The following is a 9,220-nucleotide window of genomic DNA, read 5'->3' on the forward strand; positions in this document are numbered from 1 at the left end:
TGCCTCCTGTGGGACCAGGAGTTCAAACTATAATGTGTCCTGTTCTCTAGGGCTCCCCTGAATAGGGGAGGCCCCACCCATATTCCTGTACTCCCCTCACGCTTTCTGCCATGTGGCCTTGGGCCTGGTGATCTCCTTTCATTCCAGATAGATAAAGACCAGAAAGAAGGGGCAGGTTCGAGAATGAACAATGAGCTCATCGGGTTCCCTTAAAGGCCCACAACTATCCCACTCAAAAATGGCTTTGTGGGCCCATACGACAAACCACGCTGAGAGACGGGCCAGGGCCATTTTCAGATTTATCCCAACACTGATCTGACCTCTTCCAAGCTCTCAGCCCACTCCCTGGCCCGAGTGACTCTCTGGCAAATGGGACTAATCTATTCATTCTGCAGATATTTCTGGATGAGGCTCACTGCTGAGAAGCTGGGGTGCAATGCAGAGATGTGTCAGCTCTTCTCCAACTTCTTGGAGCTTTTAGTCTAGCAGAGGATGTAGGACATGTAGGTAAGTAGCTGTGTTATGAAGGAAGCTCCACCACAGAAGTCTTTTGGAGAACTTTAAAAACCAGGAGAGAAATACTGAGCTGGAGCGGGGAAAGTTTTTCAGAATTTGGGCTTAAGGACAAGGAAAAAGGAAGAGGGTCATTTCAGGCAGTGGGAGGCATAAACAGAAAGAGACAGAAAATGTCTGTGTGTTAATGGAAACAGAATGACTCAGTGCAGCTGGATCGAAGGACATCTGAAGGTGAGTGTTTCCTTGTTCCCTGGCCCACGCCAGTTACTCCTCTCCTCTGGCTGAACAGGAGTCAGCATCATTTCAACATCTTGGGTGTAACCAGAGACATATGTTGGGTCTCACAGGAGGACCAGGCAGAGAGGCTCCTGGAGGTGATAGTGGAGGTGATAGCAGGGCTGACTACTGGAATGTCTGCTATCTGCTCTCAGATCCGACATAACAGGGGCCTGGGAGGCTGCACAGCCACTGGCTCTCAGGCTGCACCTGTAGGCCCAGCAGAGGCGGGCACATGCCTTGCTAGCCCTCTGTGCTCAGCCCCGTGTTGACTCCCCCCCGATTCACATTTTGGCCTCTTTCTTCAAAGGGAACAGGCACCTTCAGTGTTGACTCAGTGGATGCCATCTGGCTAGAGCCCAGAGGTGACTTCCCAAGCTGCCAGCTCTGTCCTAGGAGGAGAAAGTAGCATCACCCCACAAGCCTCTCTTGTTTGTGCCCACAAATGGGCTCATCAGGGTCCCTTAAAAATGCAGAATTCAGGTCTGGATTTAGGTTCTGACCTGACTTCACCCCAGGTGAAGCCTAGAATGGCTCTGGGACTCAGTTTCCCTATCTGTGAAATGGGATGAACTCTCTCTGGCTCCTCTCTTCCTGCAGGGCATAGGAGAGGTGGATGAGCGCATGTTTGGAAAGGGGCTGCCGTGAGAAGACAGAGCTCCTTGTGTGCGGTGGGGGTGAGGAGCTCAGCAGGGCCTGAGGGAGAAGCCACTGGCTTCGATGCTGCCTTCCTCCCACAGGAACCACAGGCTGCCCAGGAAGGCAGAGGAAAGGACAGCAAAGCCAAGAGCTTTAGCCTTCTTCTAGCTCTGGGGACAGGAAGTGAGGTGCTGTCTACAGAGGAAGTGAGAAGCAAATGCCCTCCAGCCCCCAACTTCCCCTCAGCCTACAGAGAAAACGAAGGATTCAGCTTCAGGGGCATGGAGGCCAGAGCTGGGGAAATAGAAGTGATGGATGGGGGTGGGGCGGAGGCACTGTCAGCACAATCTGGTGCTGGAGAAAGGGGCTCTTGTTTTGGACATAATAAAATTCAAGAGCCCAGGACATCCCAAGCCTGGGGTTGGTGGGGGGAAAGAGAAGCAACTGAAGACAAGCTGAGAAACCCAGCTTTCCAGGTCACGTGGTACCATATCTGCAGTCTTGGGCCCACACTCTGGCCCCCTGCTTCATGCTGGGCCATATCTGTGCCCCCCCCAAGATACATCAGTCCCACACACCCCAGGTGGGTGGGTGCTCTAGTTACCTGCTTGTAGTCCCCATCCTTTCTTTGCAGCCTTCATCACAGCTGTGATTCTAGAACGGCTCAAGTATGTGATTGAAGGCGCTCGCCCCTGCATGGCAAGAACCCCTAGCATGGAGTCTGTGCTGGCTGCAGCTGATGAAGTCCGCAGAGGCTGGCTTTGGCCTAAACCTTGGCACCTGGACCAAGCTCAGTATATGAAGGTGAACAGTCCCTGCTCAAGGCCTGTGATCAACTGGGGGACCCTGGGGTAAGTGGTGAAGGTCAGAACCTGGAGACCTGACAGCAGGGGAGAAGTGCACGCATGCCCAGAGAGAGCTCACGGGACAGATGAAGACAGTAGATACTATGTGCTGCCTGTAGCTAAGGGGGAAAATAATATATATTTGGGGCCTGCCCTGATGGCACAGCTGTTGAGCGCTGGGCTGGGAAGCTGCCCGCAGCCTCTGCAGCACCTGTTCAATCCCTGGCCACAGGCGAGGGTCCCACATGGCGCGCAGACCTCTCCTGCCGCCCGCTGCTCCCCTCAGCAGTGTACTTCGGTCCTTCTGCCTGCTCTGCTTCCCGCTCTGGCTCTGGTGAATCCTCTCACCCTCCTGCACCTCTGACTGTACCCAATGCTTGTATAAATAAATAAAATAAATCTTTTAAAAAATACATACATATATATATATATATTTGTATCTGTTTTGTGCAAAACAGGATAGGTGAGAAACTAATAAGTGATTATTTGTGTAGGGAAGAGAGAGCGGAGATGGGAGGAGAGCTCTCAATGTATGCTTCATTGTTATTATTATTTTTTTTTTTACTGTTTTTTTTTTTTAAGATTTATTTATTTATTTATACAAGCACTGGGTACAGTCAGAAGCGCGGGAGGGTGAGAGAATTCACCAGAGCCAGAGCGGGGAGCAGAGCAGGCAGAAGGACCGAAGTACACTGCTGAGGGGAGCAGCGGGCGGCAGGAGAGGTCTGCGCACCATGCGGGACCCTCCTCCGGTGGCCGGGGAGCTGCTGGGGATCGAACCAGCGCTGCAGAGGCTGTGGGCAGCTTCGCAACCCAGCGCTCAACCGGTTATTATTTTGATTTGGGGACTATGTAAAAAATCTGGTGAAAATACAATGTAAATCTTTTAAAAAATGTTAGAAGGAACAATCACTCACTGGTGATTTCCAACGCCGCCCCCCCCCCCTGCCCCGCACCTGCGCATCTCCTCTCCTCTCAGAAGTAGGGAGCGGTCGCCGGGGCAAAGGAGGGGTGAAAAGGTCTGCTCAGATGAACGTGGCCAAGAGGTGCCAGTCTCTTCACTCCTTTTTTCCCCAGGATTTGCTCCCTGCGCTAGGGCTAGCGTCTCCCATCCTGGGGTGTGGCCCGATGGTGCCAAACTATTCAGAAGGTGGTCAGGCCCACTTTTGTCTGGCTAAGAGCGGGGTTCATTCTAGAGACCTGGGAAGGGAGGTAAGGTCTGGCCAAGGGCAAGGTAGAGCAGGGAGGCTGGGCGAGGGGGAGAGTTTGGGCAGGTGGGGGTAAAGTGGGGTGAACTCCTGAAAGTGCCTGGGGCTGCTGTGGGCAGGCACTGGGGGTGTCTCAACAGATCCCCACACAAAAGGGCCAATTACAGCCCCCACATCAAGCCAGCTGGGGGTGAAGTGAATCAGCCCCTGAGAATGTAGTTGCTGAGAACCCAGGGCCACACCCCAGGAGTTCTGGGGCCCCTCACAGTCCTGTCCAGGAAAAACCTCATCATTCGCGTACTCAGAGGGTCTTTGGGGAGGGATATTTTCAAGCCCTGCCTGAGTGAGACGCGTGGACCGACACCCCAAGCAGCACCCTCCACTCCAGTCTTGCAGGCAATGGCATGAGCTGCAGAACGGAGGGCTACTTCTTTTAAAACATCTACACACACGTTTCTTTAAGTTTAGTGCGTACCGAGAAACTCCCAGAGCTCAAGGACCAGTGTCAGTTTCAGGAGCTGCGCCTTCCTGGGCTCTTCTCAGCAGCTGCTGGATTTTTAGAAATCAGTAATAACAGCAATGATAATTCACCTTAATAACAGCCTGGCTCTGAAGGCCTCTTTCATCTGCTTAACTCCCAGAGCTGGGAAAATGGTAATTACGGAGCCGGTGCCACACCCCAGTGATGATGTGTTGTTAATCCATCAGCACAGGCTGGGAAACTGAGGCCCAGGGAGAAGGATTTCCCCTCACGTGGAGCCGAGACATGGGTGCCAAGGGTCACCAGGCAGTGAGGAACTGAAGGCGCTGGCTCCGTACCTGCTGTTTGGGAGGAAGCTGAAGATGGCACTTCGTTCAGAGTCAGCCTGACCTGGGTTTGGAGTGAAAGTGAGGGGGACCTCAGATACGTCCCCCAAGTCCCTCCCTCTGCTTCAGCAGGGGTGGCGGCGGTGCTGGCTTGGTGTAACAGCCTCAGATCTTGGTCCCACACACTCACTGTCCTAAAGTGATGCAAAGCAGGCTGCCAGGCACTTTAGTATGTCCACCAGCCCCCAAACCTTGCGGGCCCCCAGCGTAGGTGAGGCCCCATCCTCCAAACATCAACACATACAGGGGGAGGGAAACTTGCATCCAGGTGGGTGGATCAGATCTGAAATATTTTAAAAAGTAGGGAGAACCCTTCTTGGGGCCCAAGCCCGTCTCTGCAGCCCCTTCTATCTTCGGCACTGATCTTCGATTAGTGCACTCCCTCTTACAGCAAGGCCTGCCTGGGCTGTCCTGCTGCAGAGAAAGATGCACAAGAGGCCTTCTAGAGGCCTGTGCTTTCTAGGAGGGCAGGGAAGGGTGGGAAAATAGTCACAAAAGACCAGGATCTTTTCCTAGCGTGGAAGGAGCCAGCAGAGACTCAGATAAGGATGGAAGTAGAGTCACTGTCTTTGCAGACCTTTCCTAGCTGACTATGTGCCTGTGAGGGATGCTGGAAACACACAATCTCGGCTCCGGGGAAACCACAGAGCCAAGCCTGGTAGCAACCAGCAACCTTGTCCCCCACGCCTCCAGGTCAGGGCTGGGAGAATGTATTAAGTTCTTTTAAAGGATTTTATGTTGTTTTTCTTCAGCATGTCAGGGCTGACTAGACCCCTGCGGCCCTGCTGCAACACTCTGAGCCTCCAAGGGGCAAGCTCTCCTCACTCTCAGGCTCAAGAACTGCCCCCTCTGCTTTGAATGCGGCAAAGGTCCCCCACACCCCCACCTCCCCATGCACAAAAAATGTAGGCAGAATGGGCCCATGTAAACACGACATCAGAGTCAGGAGCCCCGCCTCTGAACTCATCTGTGTGAATCACCTCCCCCTCTGGACTTCAGTTTCCCATTTTTAACACGAGGGCGAGGGCGTTGGGCCTGACTATCTCCAGGATTCTTTCCAGCCTATGACTCTGTGTTGTTTTGATGTGATGGCAGATCCTAGATTGATTTACATAAATTTGCATGTTCAATCAGAAATCCCAAACTCCAAGTATAGAAAATCCAACCAGTCCATTAGTGCAGCCAGACCGGGGCGGGAGGAGCCTGCCAGGTTTGGGGGAGGACCGTGGAAACAGGCAGTGGCCTTGGCGATGAACTGGGGGAGGAGCTGTGGGGCCAGAAGAGGTGTTTGTGGTGAGAGACGCGACTCTGGTGGCCCAGGGCTGCTGGGGCCAGGGACTCTGTTTCGGTTATTAGGCAAGGGTCCCCTCTCCTGCGGCTTCTAACGGGGCCTCTGCTGGCCAGCTTCAGAGCCACACCCCAAGAGGAGGCAGCAGCCTCTGCCTAGCAACAACCGCATCCTTCACTCTGACAGGGACTCTACCGTTAACACTTTCTGGGCATCTCACCTCCCCAGGAGCTTCCAGTCCCCGGTCCAGGGGCCCCATCCCTGAGGGAGGTTTCCTTGGGGTCTAACCTGCACAGCTCCTGCTGCAGCTTGACAGCCACAGGCAGCAGGGCCTAGGGAAGAGGGTCCAGGCCCAGGAGAGCCAGCCAAGGGAAAAGCAACGCAGGAGAATGGGCCCCACGTCCAACCAATCCCGTGGCTTCTCTAACCACTTCAACAGGCCCCCTCGGCACCTGGGAAACCGGGGATGAAAACAAACAAGGAGAACATGAAGGCCTTTGGCACTTGGGCTAGAGAGCAAGTCCCAACCTGGAGAGTCTGACTCCTCAGAAAGCCCTACCCACAGGAGAGAAGGAGGCTGGGAAAGTGGGGTTGGGGCAGCTTCTCCCTGCTGCTGCCTGCCTGGCATGGCAGGCCTGGGAGGCTGGCTGGGCTGAGAAGGGCAGCGGGCACGATGCCTTAAGCCTCTTCTTCACAGCTGGGGGCGTGACTGCAGAAGTGAGGTGAACAGGGCAAAGGGGTGGGATGGGCACCGGCAGTGGCTCTCCTTGTCCTCTCTTCAGACAGGGTGGGTGAGTGTGCTGTGCTCCCTGGCCCAGATCCTAAAACAAGTCCCAACAGCTGAGATGCAAACTGTCTCCTGGGAAATGTGCTTACCCTACTGGCCCTTGGCTGCCTTCTTCTCTCTCCACCCCTCCCCTATGGCCCAACTCAAAGACTGGCCAGGCCAGGATGTCTCACCAGAGGCCGTGATGGGTGGGCCAAACCCCGGCCAGCAGGAGTTCGTACCCCAACACATGAGGGTGAGCAGAACAATGGCTACTTTTAGGCAGGAAAAGGGAATCTGCTCCCCTCCACCCGGTGTTCTAATCCTAAGCCTGCAGAAGCACATCACCGAACACCGACCTCTCTAAACGGAGCCACCCTGCCAGGGGGCCTGTCACTCTTTCAGGTTCACCAGTGGAGCCACACAATGTCAGAAGTGGAAGGGGATGTTAGCGCTTTCTAATCCAACTGCTGAATTTTACAGATGGGAGAAATCCCAGAGGCAAACTGTCTTGGCCAAGGTCACACAGCAAGCGAGGAAAAGCAGGGGCCAGAACTCCGACCCCAGCCCCAGTGACTGCAGTGTGGGCCTCAAACACACTGATTTGAGCCTGCTTGTGGTGGCAGAGCCTTCTTCCCACAGCCCAGGCCCGCCTCCCCCACTCTCCCGCAGGCCAGAGCTGGAGGGAGATGTTGCAGGACCCACACCACTTCAGGCAGAGGGAAGACACCCCCTCACACACAAACCACGGATTCTGAAGACAAACTTGAACGATGTGGGAATTCTCCCCAGGCGGAAATACGCGTGTTTCTCTGAGACAGGAAACTCAGTGACCCGAGTGTTCTTAGATCAATGTAAAAAAAGAATTTTGTGTCTCCTTTCATGCCAGCCACGTGAGCTGGCACCGTCCACGAGAGGAGGGTCTCAACAAGGCAACTGGGCTCATTTTCCCAAAAAAGTACTGACCACAGGGTAGTTAGACACTGACCCTTCTCTAGTGGCCCTCAGAACCACCCAGTTCCTGGCAGCTGCTGCCAACCGCAGGCGATGGCCCTTAGGTGGGGGACTGTGCAGGGGGAGAGCAGCCGCAGAGAAGGGCTAAGAACTGCTTGTGCAGCCGGGCGACCAGAGCCCGAGAGTCCTGGCTCCTCGGGAGCGTTTAGGAAGCAGCATTTAAGAAGTAGCGGCTGGGCAGGCTGGGTGGGTAGCGCAGAGACACCAGAAAAAACAGGCCTGTGGGAGGCGAGGGCCCTCTGTGCCCTTGGGGCAGTGCCAGGGCTGGGGAAACCGCGGGGCCTCGAGCTGAGGATCAGGAGAGGGCCTGGGATTCGGACAGCCGCTTTCCCAGCTGGACGAGACCAGGGGCGCGTCGGGCACAGAGAAATTCCCTGCATTCTTCTGCCACCGCAGCAGGACCCGGAGAGCCCTCCCTGCAGGCGGTCCTGGCCGCGCTCCCTGCCTCACCTCCTCTCTGGGGTGGCCCCGCTAGACTCCTCTTGGCGCAGGCCCCGAAGCCCACGAGGGGTAGTTCCCGGGGACCCTGACACCCCGCCTCTCTCCGTCTCCCCCAGGCCCCACCGCCCCCGGCCACCAGGACCGCACGGGGTGCGCAGGGGAGCCCCGGGCTCGCCCCCGCGCCTGCGCTTTGGGGAGATGCTGCCCCCTCCAGCCGCCCGCAGCGCCCGGCTCCGCTAAGCGGTACCCAGCCCTCGGGGGGCGGCGGGCGAGGCGCGCGGGGGGCAAGGTCAGGGCTCTCCCGGCGGGAGGGAGCCCGGCCCCCGGAACATCCCCTCTCCCGAAAGTTTCCCTTCCGGGGCCATGGAGTGTGCGCGAGGCGGGTGTGGGGGGCGGCGGGGGCCGGGCGGGGGCACCGAGCCGCAGCCAGACCCCCCGGGAGCGCGCGGGGCTGGGCTGCGGGGCGGCCCGGCGGGAAGCCGCGCGCCCCCTCGGACGGGGCCGCCGCGGGAGCCTCGCCCCCGTCGCCCCCCCAGCCCGGGCTTACAGGCCCCCCGCCCGCCGCCCTTCAACCCAAGTAGGCCCGGAACTCACCGAAACCAGGTGCCGCGCGGGGCCAGGGCAGGCCGGACCCGCCAGGTTCATGGCCGCGGCGCGGGCCGGGGGGCCGAGCGAGGGGAGGGGTGCCGGGGCCGCCGCTTGATGTCAAGGCTTTAAAGGGGCCCGTGAGCCCCGCCCCCGCCGGGCCCCGCCCCCGCCCCGCGCAGCCAATCCGCGCCCTCCCTGCGCGCGCGCCCCGCCCGGCTCCGGCCAGATGTTCCCAGGACCCGCGCGGTTCCGCCGGGCCGGCGCGCGCCGCTTCCGCCCGGGGGGGCGCTCCGCGGGGGACGTGCCCTCCCGGCCGGCCGCCCGGGCCTGGCAGACCCCGCTGCGGGGCGGAGGGGTCCGGGCTGGCCGAGCGGGGCTGCCGTGGGGCGGAGGGGGGGCCTCAGTGAAACACTAAGTAGGTGCGCGGAGCCGAGAGCGTGCGCTGCTGCCCCGTGGCCGCGTGTGCACGGGCATGTGTGCCCCGGGCCGTCGGGGCTTGGGGTTTGCCTTCTTGTGGACGTGTTGGGTTAGGGTTAGATGCTTGAGCGCTTCCTTGACCGCAGCTGCTCCGGCCCCCTGTATCCTCCTCTGGAATCCGCTCCTCCCAGTATGTAGAAAACTGGGCACTGGGCACTGGCTCTGCTTCTCCCAGTGCTTTTTCCTCACTGGCGTAGGGGAAGTGAAGGCTGCGCAGAGAGAGGCTATACCCCTGTTCTCAGCCACTCACTGTCTCGGTGGGGATGAGTTCCTTCGTGGTCGAACTAACCGTGTA

At 57.9% G+C, this 9,220-nt stretch overlaps 1 protein-coding gene across 1 annotated transcript in view; it reads right to left on the reverse strand.

The window, feature by feature from the left end:
• NCKAP5L (NCK associated protein 5 like) overlaps window positions 1-8,530 on the reverse strand; it is a 28,832-nt gene extending 20,302 nt beyond the window's left edge. Inside the window, exon 1 of the mRNA XM_037514694.2 lies at window positions 8,455-8,530. The gene's annotated coding sequence lies outside the window, so the exon portion shown is untranslated. The remainder of the gene's footprint in view (window positions 1-8,454) is intronic.
• Window positions 8,531-9,220: the final 690 nt, after the last annotated feature.

The sequence above is a fragment of the Talpa occidentalis genome, unplaced genomic scaffold, assembly GCF_014898055.3.
Source record: "Talpa occidentalis isolate TD23 unplaced genomic scaffold, MPIMG_talOcc4v2.1 talOcc4.16, whole genome shotgun sequence".
Lineage (NCBI taxonomy): Eukaryota > Metazoa > Chordata > Mammalia > Eulipotyphla > Talpidae > Talpa > Talpa occidentalis.